General features: G+C 46.0%; 1 protein-coding gene across 2 annotated transcripts in view; it reads left to right on the forward strand.

Annotated features, from left to right (window-relative positions):
• PRDM11 (PR/SET domain 11) overlaps window positions 1-19,761 on the forward strand; it is a 71,494-nt gene that overhangs the window by 7,473 nt on the left and 44,260 nt on the right. The gene's annotated exons all lie outside the window — the stretch shown is intronic.

The following is a 19,761-nucleotide window of genomic DNA, read 5'->3' on the forward strand; positions in this document are numbered from 1 at the left end:
CCTGCCGCGTCCTACACCATCTACGGTACTCGCCCTGCCGCGTACTACACCATCTACGGTACTCGCCCTGCCGCGTACTCCACCTTCTACGCTACCCGCCCTGACGCGTACTCCACCATCTACGCTACCCGCCCTGACGCGTACTCCACCATCTACGCTACCCGCCCTGACGCGTACTCCACCATCTACGCTACCCGCCCTGACGCGTACTCCACCATCTACGCTACCCGCCCTGACGCGTACTCCACCATCTACGCTACCCGCCCTGACGCGTACTCCACCATCTACGCTACCCGCCCTGACGCGTACTCCACCATCTACGCTACCCGCCCTGCCGCGTCCTCCACCATCTACGCTACCCGCCCTGCCGCGTCCTCCACCATCTACGCTACCCGCCCTGCCGCGTCCTCCATCATCTACGCTACTCTCCCTGACGCGTCCTCCACCATTTGCGCTACCCGCCCTGCCGCGTCCTCCACCATCTGCGCTACCCGCCCTGCCGTGTCCTCCACCATCTACGCTACTTAGACCGTGCCATGTACTACCACAGTCTACTCTACACACACACACTGCTGTGTACTACACACTCTAAGCTGCACACATCCTGCTGGTACACGGCATTGTGTGTGTAGTGTAGACTGTGTTGCACAAACTGCTTTCTATCCTCACAATTGGAGATTCTCCTATCCTGTTGTGTAATTGCTCATCGGCAGTGTGCAGTTCTCACGTCATGTACCACTCCTGTGTGCGCTCACCCTGTGCATCCTTGCCTTGTCAAGCCCCATTCACATCTGTATGTTTTAGTTGTGTGGTGATGCGTTAAAGTCCAGCACGCCGCATCTCTGATTTGTTTTTTGTTAGCAAAACGCACATTGCATGGAGTCTGGTGGTAATGCAGGTAAGGCACCTAAAATATACATGTGTGACCGGGGCCTCAGTGCGCACTCCTCTGTACACCACCGTGTGCACTCCTAACCTGTGTGCCTAGCGGATGTACCTAGAACCCGAGATATGACCGTCATGGTTGAAGATATACTCTGACAAGTATGACATGTTGTAGTCGGTGTGATCCCTCTGCCATGCGTCGTCAGTTCTAGATTTGGCTGTTTGAGCCTATATATGTACACAGTATATACAGGGGAGCGGATACCTACAATATAACTGCGATGGTAATCTAGAAGTATAGACCATGGTTGTACATATACAGGGGTGGACTGACCATTTGGAAACTCAGGCACTGCCCGAGGGCCCGGGGTCAGTAGGGGGCCCCATGAGATGCCCCTGGTACCTTTTTCAAAGGCTTTTTTTGAGTTTGGGCAAGGACACAGGGGCCCCATGATCCCCTATTGCCCGGGGGCCCCATGAGTTGTCAGTCTGCCTTGTACATATATATATATATATATATATATATATACTTATGTTTGTATGTGTATGTATATAATGTATGTGTGTATGTATGTGTATATATATGTGTGTGTGTGTATATATATATATATTTATCTGTGTGTGTGTATATGTACATGGGTAGCTCTGGTAATGAGCCAGCTACACATTGGGGGAGAGTTACTAAAACTGGTGCAATCAGAATCTGGTAAAGCTGTGCATGGTAGCCAATCAGCTTCCAGGTTTTATTGTCAAAGCTTAGCTGAACAAGCTGACGGTAGAAGCTGCATGCCCAGCTGCACCAGATTTTGCACAGTACCAGATATAGTGAATGCAGGGTCCGGGGAGACCGAGCATAGTGAATGCGGGGTCCGGGGAGACCAGATATAGTGAATGCAGGGTCCGGGGAGACCAGATATAGTGAATGCAGGGTCCGGGGAGACCAGATATAGTGAATGCAGGGTCCGGGGAGACCAGATATAGTGAATGCAGGGTCCGGGGAGACCAGATATAGTGAATGCAGGGTCCGGGGAGAGCGGATATAGTGAATGCAGGGTCCAGGGAGACCGAGCATAGTGAATGCGGGGTCCAGGGAGACCGAGCATAGTGAATGCGGGGTCCGGGGAGACCAGATATAGTGAATGCGGGGTCCGGGGAGACCAGATATAGTGAATGCAGGGTCCGGGGAGACCAGATATAGTGAATGCAGGGTCCGGGGAGACCAGATATAGTGAATGCAGGGTCCGGGGAGACCAGATATAGTGAATGCAGGGTCCGGGGAGAGCGGATATAGTGAATGCAGGGTCCGGGGAGAGCGGATATGGTGAACGCAGGGCCCGGGGAGAGCGGATATAGTGAACGCAGGGCCCGGGGAGACCGGATGTGGTGAACGCAGGGCCCGGGGAGACCGGATGTGGTGAACGCTGGGTCCGGGGAGACCGGATGTGGTGAACGCGGGGTCCGGGGAGACCGGATATAGTGAACGCGGGGTCCGGGGAGACCGGATATAGTGAACGCGGGGTCCGGGGAGACCGGATATAGTGAACGCGGGGTCCGGGGAGACCGGATATAGTGAACGCGGGGTCCGGGGAGACCGGATATAGTGAACGCGGGGTCCGGGGAGACCGGATATAGTGAACGCGGGGTCCGGGGAGACCGGATATAGTGAACGCGGGGTCCGGGGAGACCGGATATAGTGAACGCGGGGTCCGGGGAGACCGGATATAGTGAACGCGGGGTCCGGGGAGACCGGATATAGGGCCCGGGGAGACCGGATGTGGTGAACGCAGGGCCCGGGGAGACCGGATGTGGTGAACGCTGGGTCCGGGGAGACCGGATGTGGTGAACGCGGGGTCCGGGGAGACCGGATATAGTGAACGCGGGGTCCGGGGAGACCGGATATAGTGAACGCGGGGTCCGGGGAGACCGGATATAGTGAACGCGGGGTCCGGGGAGACCGGATATAGTGAACGCGGGGTCCGGGGAGACCGGATATAGTGAACGCGGGGTCCGGGGAGACCGGATATAGTGAACGCGGGGTCCGGGGAGACCGGATATAGTGAACGCGGGGTCCGGGGAGACCGGATATAGTGAACGCGGGGTCCGGGGAGACCGGATATAGTGAACGCGGGGTCCGGGGAGACCGGATATAGTGAACGCAGGGTCCGGGGAGACCGGATATAGTGAACGCGGGGTCCGGGGTTTAGTAACATTTTAATCAAAAGTAAAGGCAAAACCGTGTTTTTTTTTTTTTTTTTTCATTTTTGATAGAGTCTGGAAGAGTCATGTCTTACCTCATGTCAGGCTATTTTTTCACTATTGGGGAGACTTCACTTTCTGTCCCATAGCCAAAACAGGAAGTGATAGGAAATTCCTTCAAAGTGAGGGAAATCCCAGGTTGTCACCAGAACTAGTGTCCCCATTATCATTATTATACAGGATTTATATAGCACCAACAGTTTACACAGTGCTGTACAACATAAGGGCAGACAGTACAATTACAACACAAATTAATACCGGAGGGATCAGAGGGCCCTTCTCCATTGGAACATTTCCTCTTTTTTTCCTGTTCTTTGAACAACCCAAACATTGAAATTTTTTTTTACTTTCGGTAACAAACAGGACAAATAGGGTGAATCTGTCGATGGCCAGCACCATTCAACCTACTTCCTCTGAACCCAGGTTGTCCTGGTCCCAACGCCATACAGAGACTGGACAGTGAGAGGAGAAGCAGCACAGTGATTGAGCTCATCTGTCACACTGCTCTCTCCTTCTATCAGCATGCTTCTTGCCAGCACATGAACTAATTGGCTACTTGTACTGCTTCTTGTACTGACGCACCAGCTCTGCTGTAATGTTACTCCAAGAGGCTTGTAGCAGATGAAATGCGGGTACTCAGTACTTATATTTCTTGCATTTAATAATGAATTACTGATCTAGTTTGTGTTGAGGTCTGCTTAGAATATGATTTACCTAAATCTGGCCCATGAAAAAACTCACCCAAGCTCAGAAATGAGAGAAATGAGAGCAGAAAGCCGAAGATCAGGCTGGAACGTTCACTTCAAGTCTTTGGAAGATATAACCGGCAACTCGCTTGCTTCTTCATGTAACGTCATTAATGGTACACAACAGATGATACAAATCCATAAAACCAACGCGTTTCGGCCAAATTCTTCCTCATAGCTTTGTCCGAAACACGTTAGCATTTCATGGATTTGTATCATCTGTTGTGTCCCAATAGAGACTTTACATGAAGAAGAACCTCCGTTATTGGTACACAACAGATGATACATATCCATGAAATGTAACGCGTTTCGGCCAAATCCTCATAGCTTTGTCCGAAACGCGTTAGTTTTCATGGATTTGTATCATCTGTTGTATCCCAATAGAGACTTTACATCAAGAAGAACCCCTTTATTGGTACTCAACACATGATACCAATGCATGAAACTAACGCGTTTCGGCCAAATCCTTCATCATAGTTTTGTCTGAAACACGTTCACATTTCATAGATTTGTATCATCTGCTGTGTCCCAATAGAGACTTTACATGAAGAAGAACCCCTTTATTGGTACACAATAGATGACACATATCCATGGAATCTAACACGTTTTGGCCAAATCCTTCATCATAGCGTATGGTTTTTTTTATTGGTTCTCAACAGATGATACAAATCCATGAAAAGTAACGCGTTTCGGCCAAATCCTTCCTCATAGCTTTGTTTGAAACACATTTAGTATTTCATGGATTTGTATCATCTGTTGTGTCCCAATAGAGACTTTACATGAAGAAGAACCCCTTTATTGGTACACAACAGATGATACATATCCATGGAATTCTAACACGTTTCGGCCAAAGCTATAAGGGAGGCCGAAACGCGTTAGTCATATATTTGTATTATTTATTTATTTATTACAAGTACTTATATAGCGCCGTCAATTTACACAGCACTTTACATATATATACTGTACATTCACATCAGTCCCTAACCCTCAAGGGGGGTACAATCTAAGGTCCCTAACTTATATTCATACATACACATATTAGGGCCAATTTAGACAGGAGTCAATTAACTTACCAGCATGTCTTTGGAAACCGGAGCACCCAGAGGAAACCCACGCAGGCACAGGGGGAACATGCAAACTCCAGGCAGAAGGTGCAGTGGTTGGGATTCGAACCAATGACCCTAGTACTGCCAGGCGGAAGTGAAGATTCCCAACTCCTTTAGTAAATCAGCCCAAATCTGTCATTATTTGGGAGTAAAACTGGAGTACACGGAGGAAACCCACGCAGGCACAGGGAGAACACGCAGACTCCAGGCAGGTGGTGCCGTGGCTGAGAGTCGAACCAGTGACCCTAGTACTGCCAGGCGGAAGTGCTAACCATTTAGCCGCTGTGCTGCCCCTAATTGAGGGAGGGGGAGGAGCAAAGTGCAAATAATGCTTTTTGAAGGTTTCCTTTAGGGCTCATGTACACTGCAGCTGATAAATTCGTGTTTTTTTTTAGCAGCCCCTGAACTCACCCTAATGTTGTACCGTGGTTGGGATTTAAACCAACGACCCTAGTACTGCCAGGAGGAAGTGCTAACCATGTATCATTTATTATGTACCAATAAATACGTCCCATGAAGGAGCAATGGAGTTTCCAGCTACATCTGCTAAACATGGCGTGTCTCTTTCAATCCCTGTGCAGCAGAGCGCAGACTAGAGCAGAGAGGAGCAGCACATCGAGTCAATCAGTTGTGCTGCAATACAGAGCTATGCTAATAGGAGGGAAGAGAAGGGAGATGAGCTCATCAGTGTCGATTTTATTTCAGGTACTTATATAGAGCCATCAATTTACACAGCACTTTACATATATATTGTACATTCACATCAGTCCCTAACCCTCAAGGGGCGTGCAATCTAAGGTCCCAAACCCTCAAGGGGCGTACAATCTAAGGTCCCCAACCCTCAAGGGATGTACAATCTAAGGTCCCCAACCCTCAAGGGGCGTGCAATCTAAGGTCCCTAACCTTAAGGGGCGTACAATCTAAGGTCCCCAACCCTCAAGGGGCGTACAATCTAAGGTCCCTAACCCTCAAGGTGCATGCAATCTAAGGTCCCTAACCCTCAAGGGGCGTACAATCTAAGGTCCCTAACCCTCAAAGGGCGTGCAATCTAAGGTCCCAAACCCTCAAGGGGCGTACAATCTAAGGTCCCCAACCCTCAAGGGGCATACAATCTAAGGTCCCTAACCCTCAAGGGGCGTACAATCTAAGGTCCCCAACCCTCAAGGGGCGTGCAATCTAAGGTCCCTAACCCTTAAGGGGTGTACAATCTAAGGTCCCTAACCTACATTCATACATACACATACTTGGGACAATTTAGACAGGAGCCAATTCACCTACCAGCATGTCTTTGGAGTGTGGGAGGAAACCCACGCAGGCACAGGGAGAACATGAAAACTCCAGGCAGGTGGTGCCATGGTTGGGATTTGAACCAGCGACCCTAGTACTGCCAGGCAGAAATGCTAACCATTTAGCCACTGTGCTGCCCACTGTCTGATCACAGCCTGAGGGAGAGTCAAGAGCTGCAGCAGAGAAAAATCAAGTCTGCCATGCCAGACAGGGTTGCACTGCATAGCAGAGCTGGGTAAATTTCAGGATTGGATGGACAGAATTACAGATTTTGCGGTAAAACATCCCCCATCTATATATTTAATTTGTGTGTTTTAGCTGTTTGTCTGGAGTTCAGCTTTGAAGCAAGTTCACCGGATGGTCGCTCGGGGTGTAGGCTGTAGTGATGTGGTAAACCCCGAGAGGTTGAAGCGGGCTAGATAGAGGAAACCGTAATGTGGTGAGTTTGGAGGTGTAAACTGAGACCATGTTAAGTGTTTTTACAGAACTCCGGGCTGAGCAGAAAAATCTTTTTTCTTTCTGTCGGCTGTAATGGCCGAGGGGGTCTAGTTATTGCCGATGAACAATTTAGGCTTTGTGGCTGGAATCCCTAAAACTAGGAGGACCAATCAGAACCAGAATAACTCATGTCCCGGACCAGGAAAAAGTAAGGAATACATAGACTTTCATTGCTGATGTCCCCTTCTGAAAATGCTAGGTCCCTGGCTGTCATACTGATGCTTTTGCTTTAGTGTTTTCATTGAGCGAGTATGCAAAGCTGTTCACTTTGACTTTGCTGGCTGCATGCTTGCCCTGGATCAGCGAATTAGAAAGTGTTCAAGTAGAAGCATTGGCATGAAAAGCAACAATTGATTCAAGAAGGAGGTCAGCAGTAGCCAGGGGCGGATTGACAACTCATGGGGCCCCTGGGCAATAGGGGATCATGGGGCCCCTGTGTCCTTGCCCAAACTCAAAAAAGCCTATGAAAAAGGTACCAGGGCATCTCATGGGTCCCCCTACTGACCCCAGGCCCTCGGGCAGTGCCCGAGTTTCCAAATGGTCAGTCCGCCCCTGGCAGTAGCAGCCATAGGGGCCAGAAATGCTAAAATATGTAATTTTATTTTATTTTTTATTTATTTCAGGTACTTATATAGCGCCGTCACTGTACGCAGCACTTTACATATATATTGTACATTCACATCAGTCCCTAACCCTCAAGGGGTGTACAATCTAAGGTCCCTAACTCGCATTCATACATACACATACTAGGGACAATTTAGACAGGAGCCAATTAACCTACCAGAATGTCTCTGGAGTGTGGCAGGAAACCAGAGTACCCAGAGGAAACCCACGCAGGCACAGGGAGAACATGCAAACTCCAGGCAGGTGGTGCTGTGGCTGAGATTCAAACCAACAACCCTAGTACTGCCAGGCGGAAGTGCTAACCATTTAGCCACTGTGCTGCCCCTAATTGAGGGAGGGGGAGGAGCAAAGTGCAAATATTGCTTTTTGAAGGTTTCCTTTAGGGCTCATGTACACTGCAGCTGATAAACTCGTGGTTTTTTTAGCAGCCCCTGAACTCACCCTAATGTTTTCCTATGGATCCATGTACATTGTTTACAGGCAGTTGAGTTTGCAGTCGTTTTTTTGAACGCAACAAAATTGCATTCAGACGTCGATTTTATCAGTGTTTCAAACGCAAAACGCTTGTAAACGCGGCAATCGCATTTATAAGCTTTAATTTTTTTTTAACTCTTCCAGTTCCCAATGCTGTCCAGAGCCTTTTTTTTAACATGAAAAATGCATGCAAAGAGTTTTCAAGGTGCTCAGAAGGACCAAACACTGAACACAGGATGTTCCTACCAAGCTTGTCACACATTGTAATGACCAATTCACACCTCAGACATCTGCCACCCTTTGAAACAAAAGATACAGTCAGGTCCATAAATATTGGGACATTGACACAATTCTAACATTTTTGGCTCTATACACCACCACAATGGATTTGAAATGAAACGAACAAGATGTGCTTTAACTGCAGACTGTCAGCTTTAATTTGAGGGTATTTACATCCAAATCAGGTGAACGGTGTTGGAATTACAACAGTTTGCATATGTGCCTCCCACTTGTTAAGGGACCAAAAGTAATGGGACAGAATAATAATCATAAATCAAACTTTCACTTTTTAATACTTGGTTGCAAATCCTTTGCAGTCAATTACAGCCTGAAGTCTGGAACGCATAGACCTCACCAGGCGCTGGGTGTCATCCCTGGTGATGCTCTGCCAGGCCTCTACTACAACTGTCTTCAGTTCCTGCTTGTTCTTGGGGCATTTTCCCTTCAGTTTTGTCTTCAGCAAGTGAAATGCATGCTCAATCGGCTTCAGGTCAGGTGATTGACTTGGCCATTGCATAACATTCCACTTCTTTCCCTTAAAAAACTCTTTGGTTGCTTTTGCAGTCTGCTTTGGGTCATTGTCCATCTGCACTGTGAAGCGTCCAATGAGTTGTGAAGCATTTGGCTGAATATGAGCAGATAATATTGCCCGAAACACTTCAGAATTCATCCGGCTGCTTTTGTCAGCAGTCACATCATCAATAAATACAAGAGAACCAGTTCCATTGGCAGCCATACATGCCCTCGCCATGACACTACCACCACCATGCTTCACTGATGAGGTGGTATGCTTAGGATCATGAGCAGTTGCTTTCCTTCTCCATACTCTTCTCTTCCCATCACTCTGGTACAAGTTGATGTTGGTCTCATCTGTCCATAGGATGTTGTTCCAGAACTTTGAAGGCTTTTTTAGATGTCGTTTGGCAAACTCTAATCTGGCCTTCCTGTTTTTGAGGCTCACCAATGGTTTACATCTTGTGGTGAACCCTCTGTATTCACTCTGGTGAAGTCTTCTCTTGATTGTTGACTTTGACACACATACACCTACCTCCTGGAGAGTGTTCTTGATCTGGCCAACTGTTGTGAAGGGTGTTTTCTTCACCAGGGAAAGAATTCTTCGGTCATCCACCACAGTTGTTTTCCGTGGTCTTCCGGGTCTTTTGGTGTTGCTGAGCTCACCGGTGCGTTCCTTCTTTTTAAGAATGTTGCAAACAGTTGTTTTGGCCACGCCTAATGTTTTTGCTATCTCTCTGATGGGTTTGTTTTGTTTTTTCAGCCTAATGATGGCTTCACTGATAGTGACAGCTCTTTGGATCTCATCTTAAGAGTTGACAGCAACAGATTCCAAATGCAAATAGCACTCTTGAAATGAACTCTGGACCTTTTATCTGCTCATTGTAATTGAGATAATGAGGGAATAACACACACCTGGACATGGAACAGCTGAGAAGCCAATTGTTCCATTACTTTTGGTCCCTTAACAAGTGGGAGGCACTGATGCAAACTGTTGTAATTCCTACACCGTTCACCTGATTTGGATGTAAATACCCTCAAATTAAAGCTGACAGTCTGCAGTTAAAGCACATTTTGTTTGTTTCATTTCAAATCCATTGTGGTGGTGTATAGAGCCAAAAATGTTAGAATTGTGTCGATGTCCCAATATTTATGGACCTGACTGTATGTTAATGACCATTCACACCTCGAATTCCTCATGATGACCCCCTGCCAGGTGGCCTTAATGACTCCCTCCACCAGGCACCTTTCCCACCCTTCGAAACAAAAGAAATGTTAATGAGCAACTCACACCTAAGCTAATCTCAACACATACTGCTGTCTCTGCTTCTACTCTCTGTATTTCTCTGAAACAGTCTGAAATAGTTAATAATTTACCACTTTTATTATTATACAGGATTTATATAGCGCCAACAGTTTGCTCAGCGCTTTACTTTTCAGTGCATTCTGGAAATTTGGGAGGTTCTCCTGTGCTTGTCTTTAAAAAACGCTTCTAAACGCAAATGCGCATAAACGCGGCTAGACAGATGTTTTTTAACCTACGTTTTCCAGCAGTCAGTTTCCCTCGTTCAGAAACATCTCGTGTACATGTGGCCATAGGCTCCGTTCACACCTATGTGTTTTTTAGTGCTTTTTGCAGAAACGCACTACAGTCCATTTAACATGGTTTCCTATGGAACACGTTCACATCAATGCTTTTTTGAGCTGCTGCGTTTTTGGAAAGGGTCAGGGACTTTTTTTAAAAGCAAAAATCAACGTTTTTGCTACAATAGAGTTAAACGGAGAAGCTGCTAACATCATCATAGTGCAAGGTAGGTAGTAGGGTGCGTTGGTGGATGATGCTGTGGAAGTATGGCAGCTGACGATGGATGGTGGTAGGGAAACCGGTACTGAGCAGCACTTCTAAAGAGCGGAGACAAACTGCGCAGAAGATGGTGAAACAGGAGGGCGCTTCTAAGTGCAGTATTCCAGGTCAACTTTAATAAAAATCAGTTAAAAACACTTACAATGTAGTAGTACAAATGGGCTCTAATGTAATTCGTCAGTAGCAGGGGGCTGTCCTCTGAGCGATGGAGCCGTTGTGCCAGCCAGCAGCTGCAGGGGGAGCTTGAGAGGTGTTAACCACTTGCCGTCCGGCCGCTGTATATAAATGGCCAGACGGTGGCAGTGCAGGGTCGGGCGGCCATTCATAAACGGCGCCCGCCATTTTGGACTGTGTGCTCCCTGGGAGCGCGCAGCACCATGATCCGGTTCCTGCTGTGTCCTACAGACACAGTGGAACACTGACCGACGTAAGGGACCTCTGTGCGAGGTCCCGATCATGTGATCACTGATTGGCCAATCAGTGATCACATGCAGAGTAGTAAGCAAGATGTCACTTCTGACATCATCGCTTACTACGTGTGAAATCTGTGAATGATCACAGAGGTCACATGGTACAAGGCTGTTCACAACAGCCTTGTACCATGTGACAAGCTGTGACCAATCACAGCTCACACAGTATTTCTCAATGGCTGCAAGAATGCAGCCAGAGAGAAGGAATTTGTTGCTTTTGCAGCCTTTATGGCAGTGTAAAAAAAAAAAAAAAAAAATCTTCATCACCTCCTACAAGTAGTACAGTGTCACCATGGTGACACTGTGCTGCTAGGGTGACAGTATGTATAAAAAAAAATTATAATATAAAAAAATATAATTAAAACTAAATTAAATTTTTTTTTATTATTAATATGATTTTTGGTTATAAACTGATTTGTTGTTTTTGTTTTTTTCACTAAAAAGATAACGGAATAAATTGTGGCCAAGATTTATGATGAAATATTATTTATTTGCAAAATTTTATAAGAAAAACACTTTCTTTCAAAATTTGGGGAATTTTTCATTTATATAGCAAAAAAAATAAAATTCCCAGTGGTGAATAAATACCAACAAAATAAAGCTTTATCTGTCTCAAAAAAAAGCTAAAAAGTTCCTATGGGTACAGTGTTGCATGACTGCGCAATTGTCATTCAAAGTGTGATAGCGCTGAAAGCTGAAAATTGGCCTGGACAGGAAGGGGGTAAAAGTGTGCGGACCAGGGGCAGACTGACCATTTGGAAACTCGGGCACTGCCTGAGGGCCCGGGGTCAGTAGGGGGCCCCATGAGATGCCCCTGGTACCTTTTTCATAGGCTTTTTTGAGTTTGGGCAAGGACACAGGGGCACCATGATCCCCTATTGCCCGGGGGGCCCCATGAGCTGTCAGTCCGCCCCTGGTCCGGACTTGAAGTGGTTAAAGATGGCCGCCGCAGTGTTCGGACCGCTGGAACGCATGCTGTCCACTGACCGGAAGTGACATGAGCATGGAGTGGTGACGTGTTTCAAAGCATGAGCAGAGCTCCTTCAACACCAAGTCTGCTCATGCTCCAAAACACGTCACCAGGTAAAAAACGCAACACAAACTGCAAAATGCACTGGAGAAAGCATTAAACGCAAAATGCATATATGTGAACGGAGCCTTAAAGGCTGTTTTTAATACAGGGATAACAAAACTGCAACTCTTTCAGAGGAAACCGAAAAGCAATGAAAATTGTATGATGTGCAGTTGCTTCTAACCACAGAAAATGTTTTAGTAGAGCACTGGAGCAGAAACCTGGAGGCAGGTGGAGGTTGAGATTCAGCCCAGGTTTTCACCAATGCGGTGTGGGAAACCCTGCAAATCCAGCACGTTTCCCACACCGCATTGCAATCACATAATGTTCATGTCATCTGGTGTGGGTGTGGAGAAATTATTGACACCCCGAAACAGAAACCCGATTGCCAGAAATTGCATCAAATGGGCCCCGCACCTTTTTGGTGAGAATGCGATGTGTTTTGAGCCATACAAATTGTATGGTTCAAATTGCACCGCACAGACATTTTGCATGTGATTCACACAGGAATGCGGTGCTATTCCCGTGCAAATTACATGTGGTGTCCTGCACCGCATTAGTGTGAAGCCGGGCTCAAAAGGTAGGAGGAAGCTTTTAGTTACCTAGGGTGTCCTCTAGGGTCCACAGAGTAGTCTGAGAAATTTAGAAAGGATGAAAGCACAATAGTATCAGTAGAAGTACAGTAGATTTTTTTTTTTCGTATACAACAGTGGTCTCCAATCTGCGGCCTTTTGCTTGCTTTTATCCAGCTTTTGGGGCGCTACAGGTGAAACTTGAAAAATTCAAGTTCAAGCCTTGATTTGTCATAAGTATAGTATAGAGGGGTGCAGCGCTAAAATCTAAAAATGCATAAGACTTATAAACCAACAATCAATTAAAGTGATCATGTGCAAATAAATATATAAGCCACTAATCCATGGCTAATAGTGTTGAAGATAGTGAAATTCAATATAAAAAGTTCATAAAAGAGGTGATGGTGAGATCCCAAGTGATCTAAGGATGTCCTATGACGGAGACCGTGAGTCAGGTGATATATTCTGATTGCGCACTCACCAGATACGCAAATCAAATGTGCATTAATTGTAGAAATCACAGGTCATCCAATCTCATCAAAAGGATCTCACGGAGACTCACGGTCTCCGCCATAGGACATCCTTAGATCACTTGGGATCTCACCATCACCTCTTTTATGAACTTTTTATATTGAATTTCACCATCTTCAACACTATTAGCCATGGATTAGTGGCTTATATATTTATTTGCACATGATCACTTTAATTGATTGTTGGTCAGATCTGGTCACTGTATACCACACTCCCTGGCGACACTGCCACACCTGAGGGTCACCTTGCAATGGATGTAGCTTGTTCTGTGGGTGTAGTTAGCTCCCAAGGAGCTCAAAAGAACAAAGGAGCCCACATAGTGCAGTATCTTTTAGGTGGTTTATTTCATTAATATTTAAGTGGTACACATAGGAGTAGAGATAATAGTTACTGACCATAAACATAGGTAAGATGGCCGCCAGGGCCCCTCGTGGCGCCGGCGGCGTGGCGTTACACCTGCTGTAGCTCTTACTGACGCGTTTCGAGCTACTGCTCGTAGTCATGGGGGTTCAGCCTTGATTTGTCATAATTGTGATGATTATGGCTTACAGCTCATGAAAACCCCAAATCCACAATCTCTGAACCCCATAGAGAATCTATGGGGCATTGCCAAGAGAAAGATGAGACATGAGACCGAACAATGCAGAAGAGCTGAAGGCCGCTATTGAAGCATCCTGGTCTTCCATAACACCTCAGCAGTGCCACAGGCTGATGGCTTCCATGCCACTCCGCATTGAGGCAGTAATTGCTGCAAAAGGGGCCCAAACCAAGTACTGAGTACATATGCATGCTTCTACTTTTCAGAGGTCCGATATTGTTCTATGTACAATCCTTGTTTTATTGATTGCATGGAATATTCTCATTTTCTGAGATTGTGGATTTGGGGTTTTCATGAGCTGTAAGCCATAATCATCACAATGATGACAAATCACGGCTTGAACTATCTTGCTTTGCATGTAATGAGTCTATCTCATATATTAGTTTCACCTTTTAAGTTGCATTACTGAAATAAAGGAACTTTTGCACGATATTCAAATTTTTCGAGTTTCACTTGTATTTCATCCATTGATACTAACTGGGGCATAATTCCAACCACTGACACCAATGCAAGAGCATAATTCCCCCCCGCTGCACCAACGCAGGAGTATAAATGTCTATAAAGTCCCAATATGTTATCCGTAAATTAAAAATTTACTCTTGGATGGCTGCAGCTCATCTGGTCAGAGTATAGGATTTTGCCTCCATACTTGTAGCCAGCAAATAGATTAAAAGATGGGGCACCAGCACCTAAGTGTAGACTTTATTACCAACACATATAAAAATTAAAATTGCACTCATACTTCAATGCCCCAAAACGCGTAGCCACGCCCCTGCCACTGGTGTAATTTTGTTGCCACGCTCTGACATAATCATGGTTCCGGGGCGCTGTTGCGTTATGCACTGGTTTCCGTTAGCGTATCTACTCTCAGACTCTTCCTGCAACTACTCTGCATCACCCAGCAACACTTCCATGATGAACTCTGCAGAGGTTCCATAGCGCTACTCTGCAATAACTGGTTACCCTCCTGCCAAACTCTGCACATGCCTATCCGATGTGCCTTTTACGCATTTTAATATGTGAATGCAATTTTAATTTTTAAATGTGTTGGTAATAAAGTCTACACTTAGATGGTGGTGCCCTCTGTCTTTTAATTATTTTACATTAACTATTTTGGGATGAGTTGATGGAGAAGGTCGAAGTACAGGTTTTAGGTGGAGGTGCGATAGGCCTCCCAGAAGAGATGAGTTTTCAGGTATTGACTTAGTTGGACAGAGTAGGAAATGTCCAGACAGGGTAGGGTAGGGAATTCCAGAGGATGGGAAAGGCTCTGGTGAAGTCCTGGAGAGGAGCATGGAAGGGAGCTAGAGAGCAGAAGGTCTTGGAAGCAGCAGAGAGGACAGGTTGGGTGATATTTTATATTAGGTTGGTGGGGTAGCTTGGGACAGAATTATGGAAGGCTTTTTATGTTGTAGTTAGTGTTATGGATTGTATTCGCTTGATGAGCAGAAGCCAGTGGAGGGATTGGCAGAGAGGGTTGGTGGACACTGACCGGCTGGTATGGTGGATGAATCTGACAACAGCATTCATGATAGACTGAAGTGTGGATAGCCTGTGTATAGGTTAGCCAACTATGAAGGAGTTCAGTAGTCATGTTGAGAGATAACTAGGGAGTGGATTGGTTGCTTTGTGGTGTCATTAATTAGGAAGGGGCACAATTTTGAAATGTTAGAGGTTAAGGCAGCAATGTTTAGGGAGGAAACTGATGGTTGTGCTACTGATATCGATAGTAAAGTTAGAAGAGGGGGTGCGGTGGAAATATTGTTTTCAGTTCTTGACAGATTGAGTTTGAGGAAGTGGTATGACATCCACAGAGATATGTGAATCAGTAAGTTAGTGATATACAGGTGAAACTCAAAATATCGTGCAAAAGTTCATTTGTTTCAGTAATGCAACTTAAAAGGTGAAACTAATATATGAGATAGACTCATTACATGCAAAGCAAGATAGTTCAAGCCGTGATTTGTCATCATTGTGATGATTATGGCTTACAGCTCATGAAAACCCCAAATCCACAATCTCAGAAAATGAGAATATTGTGAAAAGGTGCAATATTCTCGGCTCAAAGTGTCCCACTCTAATCAGATAATTAAGCCATAACACCTGCAAAGGGTTCCTGAGCCTTTAAATGGTCTCTCAGTCTGGTTCAGTAGGAATCACAATCATGGGAAAGACTGCTGACCTGACAGTTGTGCAGAAAACCATCATTGACACCCTCCTTAAGGAGGGAAAGCCTCAAAAGGTAATTGCAAAAGAAGTTGGATGTTCCCAAAGTGCTGTATCAAAGTACATTAATAGAAAGTTATGTGGAAGGGAAAAGTGTGGAAGAAAAAGGTGCACAAGAGCAGGGATGACCGCAGCCTGGAGCGGATTGTCAGGAAAAGGCCATTCAAAAGTGTTGGGGACTTTCACAAGGAGTGGACTGAGGCTGGAGTCAGTGCATCAAGAGCCACCACACACAGACGGATCCTGGACATGGGCTTCAAATGTCGTATTCTTGTCAAGCCGCTCCTGAACAACAAACAACGTCAGAAGCGTCTTACCTGGGCTAAAGAAAACAGACCTGGTCTGTTGCTCAGTGGTCCAAAGTCCTGTTTTCTGATGAGAGCAACTTTTGCATCTCATTTGGAAACCAAGGACCCCGAGTATGGAGGAAGAATGGAGAGGCACACACTGCAAGATGCTTGAAGTCCAGTGTGAAGTTTCCACAGTCTGTGTTGATTTGGGGAGCCATGTCATCTGCTGGTGTTGGTCCACTGTGCTTCATTAAGTCCAGGGTCAACGCAGCCGTCTACCAGGAGATTTTGGAGCACTTCATGCTTCCTTCCGCAGATGAGCTTTATGGGGATGCTGACTTCATTTTCCAGCACCTGCCCACACTGCCAAAAGCACCAAAACCTGGTTCAGTGACCGTGAGATTACTGTGCTTGATTGGCCAGCAAACTCGCCTGACCTGAACCCCACAGAGAATCTATGGGGCATTGCCAAGAGAAAGATGAGAGACATGAGACCGAACAATGCAGAAGAGCTGAAGGCCGCTATTGAAGCATCCTGGTCTTCCATAACACCTCAGCAGTGCCACAGGCTGATAGCTTCCATGCCACGCCGCATTGAGGCAGTAATTGCTGCAAAAGGGGCCCAAACCAAGTACTGAGTACATATGCATGCTTCTACTTTTCAGAGGTCCGATATTGTTCTATGTACAATCCTTGTTTTATTGATTGCATGTAATATTCTCATTTTCTGAGATTGTGGATTTGGGGTTTTCATGAGCTGTAAGCCATAATCATCACAATGATGACAAATCACGGCTTGAACTATCTTGCTTTGCATGTAATGAGTCTATCTCATATCTTAGTTTCACCTTTTAAGTTGCATTACTGAAATAAATTAACTTTTGCATGATATTCTTATTTTTCGAGTTTCACCTGTATGAGGAGATTGAAAGGCGGAGCTGAGGAGTCGAGAGATTGATCTGGTCGTCTTTGACTTAGAGATGGTATTGGAAGTCATGGGAGGTTACCAACTGGCACAGGGAAGAGGTGTAGAGTGAGAATAGAAAGGATCTGAGGACAAAGCCTTGCACATGTGACTGATATTGATAGAAATTTGTGATTTGGTTGGAGTAATATGGGTTTAACAGAGGATATATGTAACTAGGAGCTCCAGTAGGTAGGGTGCATGCCATTTGACCAATTGTTGGTTACCAGAGTGTTCTAAAACCTTGCATGGCCCCATACTTTCCTAAAACCAAACCAAACAATGATGTGCAGCCAACGCAGGAGCAAGTATATGTAGACAGGAAGTGTTTGAAAGAAACTGCTGGAAGATCCGCAGCACTGAGATATGTAAAAATTTTAAATGAAGGTGACCCTTACGATAGATTTCCCCCTCCCCCCATTTTAACTAAATTCCTACTTTTATTTTTTCTCTCTTTTGTAAATACTTTTTATGTGTGCTGCATGATATTACATCTTTGTTTCTCACCTAGGCGAGGGTAACGTAACCTATCTGTATCTCCAGCCTCCTGAGATATGCGTCATGCATCCCAGAAGGCTGTAGGGCCATAGTTGCCAAAGTCTCACAAGATCTCCCAATACTTGGAGTTAGAACTCCTGCATATGCAGACAGAGATCTGGTGCCACATCTTTTCCTGTGCCGCCATCTTTGTTTTCTTCATGATTGGGAGCTGGCTGTCTCTTCCTGTTTCTTGCAACCAAGTTCTCAATGATGAGGCGCCAGATTTCTGGCATTTACAAGAAAAGATCTGGTGCAATGCCTTTCACATTACATGATACCTTAGTGTTGGGAGATCTCACAAGAGTGTGGCACCTACGGCCGTGGGATTCCCCTTGTGGGATTTCATGATCATGTATTCCAGAAGGCTGAAGCAGAGATCTCCCGAGACTATGGAAACATGTAAAAGACAGCGCTAAATCGCCATATGCGCATGTGCAAGATCTGGTGCCATTAAGGGACCAACTGCAAGAAGCAGGAAGAGACATCCAGCTCTTGTGACAAAACAAAGGTGTAGGGGTGGGGAGTGTGCATGTGCGAGATCTAGCACCACGTCAATTTGGTAGGGAAAAGGGCTGCAAGAACCAGGTGGAGACAGCCGGCTCCTGATGACGACAAAAACATGGTGGGATGGAGTGTTGCCAGATCTCCGTGTGCACATCTACAAGAACTAGCATCACATCAGTAGGGGGGTTGCAAGAGCCAGGAAGAGACAGCTGCCTCCCGATAATGAAGAAAACAAAGAGGGTGGCACGGGATGGGGTGTGGTGCCATATCTACGCATGCACAAAATCCAGCACTATGTCATTGGGAGAGGGGGTTGCAAGTACCAGGAAGAGACAGCATCCTCCCGATAATGAAGAAAACAAAGATGGTGGCAGGGGATGAGGTGTGGTGCCATATCTACACATGCACAAAATTCAGCACTATATCATTGGGGAGGTTGCAAGTATCAGGAAAAAGACAGCCGGCTCCCGATGACGAATAAAACAAGGATGGCAGCATAGGACAAGATGTTGTGCCAGATCTTTGTGTAAAATATGGAGCCATGTCATCATTGGATGGCTACAAGAACCAGGAAGAGACAGGTGACTCCCAATGATGAAGAAAACAAAGATGGTGGAATAGGATGTGGTGCCACATCTCTGTCTTCATATGAAAGATATAGAACTATGCCATTGGGTCGGGGGTTGCATAAACCAGGAAGAGACAACTGGCTCCCAATGACGCAGAAAACTAAGATGGCGGATAGGATGTGGGGCCACATCTCTGTCTGTATATAAATGAGATATAGCACTATGCCATTAGGTTGGGGGTTGCATGAACCAGGAAGAGACAACTGGCTCCCAATGAGATGGCGGATGGGATGTGGTGCCACATCTCTGTCTGCATATGAATGAGATATAGCACTATGCCATTAGGTCGAGGGTTGCATGAACCAGGAAGAGACAACTGGCTCCCAATGAGATGGTGGATGGGATGTGGTGCCAACTCTCTGTCTGCACATGCACAAGATCTAGTACTGCATCTTTGGGGGGGCAGCTGCAAGAATCAGGAAGAGATAGCTGGCTCCTGATGACGAAGCAAACAAAGATGATGGCAAGGGATGGGCAATAGAAGACTGGGGGAGGACCGTTGAAGATTGACTGGGCTTGTAAGGGCTCATGCACATGGCTGTGAGGGGGGGAGCATAGCGTGCATGAGTGCCCAGAACCTCTAAAACCTTCCCCAGGACCCACAGCTACTGTGTACAGCCACCCATAATCTTCAATTACAAGATGTGGCTGTATGCTCTGGTAATTGTGTACAACGCACGCTTGGACGTATACCCCAAACACAGACCTTGTATGGTCGTGTGCATGAGCCCTAAGTAAGTTTACAGTACATAGGGACTTTAGCAAACAATTCTATTAGAGTTTTTATTTCCTTTAAACTAGAGAACTGCTGTGCGTCCGCGCGTGCTGTTGTT

This window comes from Staurois parvus, unplaced genomic scaffold (assembly GCF_062004578.1).
Source record: "Staurois parvus isolate SC_StPar_1 unplaced genomic scaffold, SC_StPar_1.0 ptg000184l, whole genome shotgun sequence".
NCBI lineage: Eukaryota > Metazoa > Chordata > Amphibia > Anura > Ranidae > Staurois > Staurois parvus.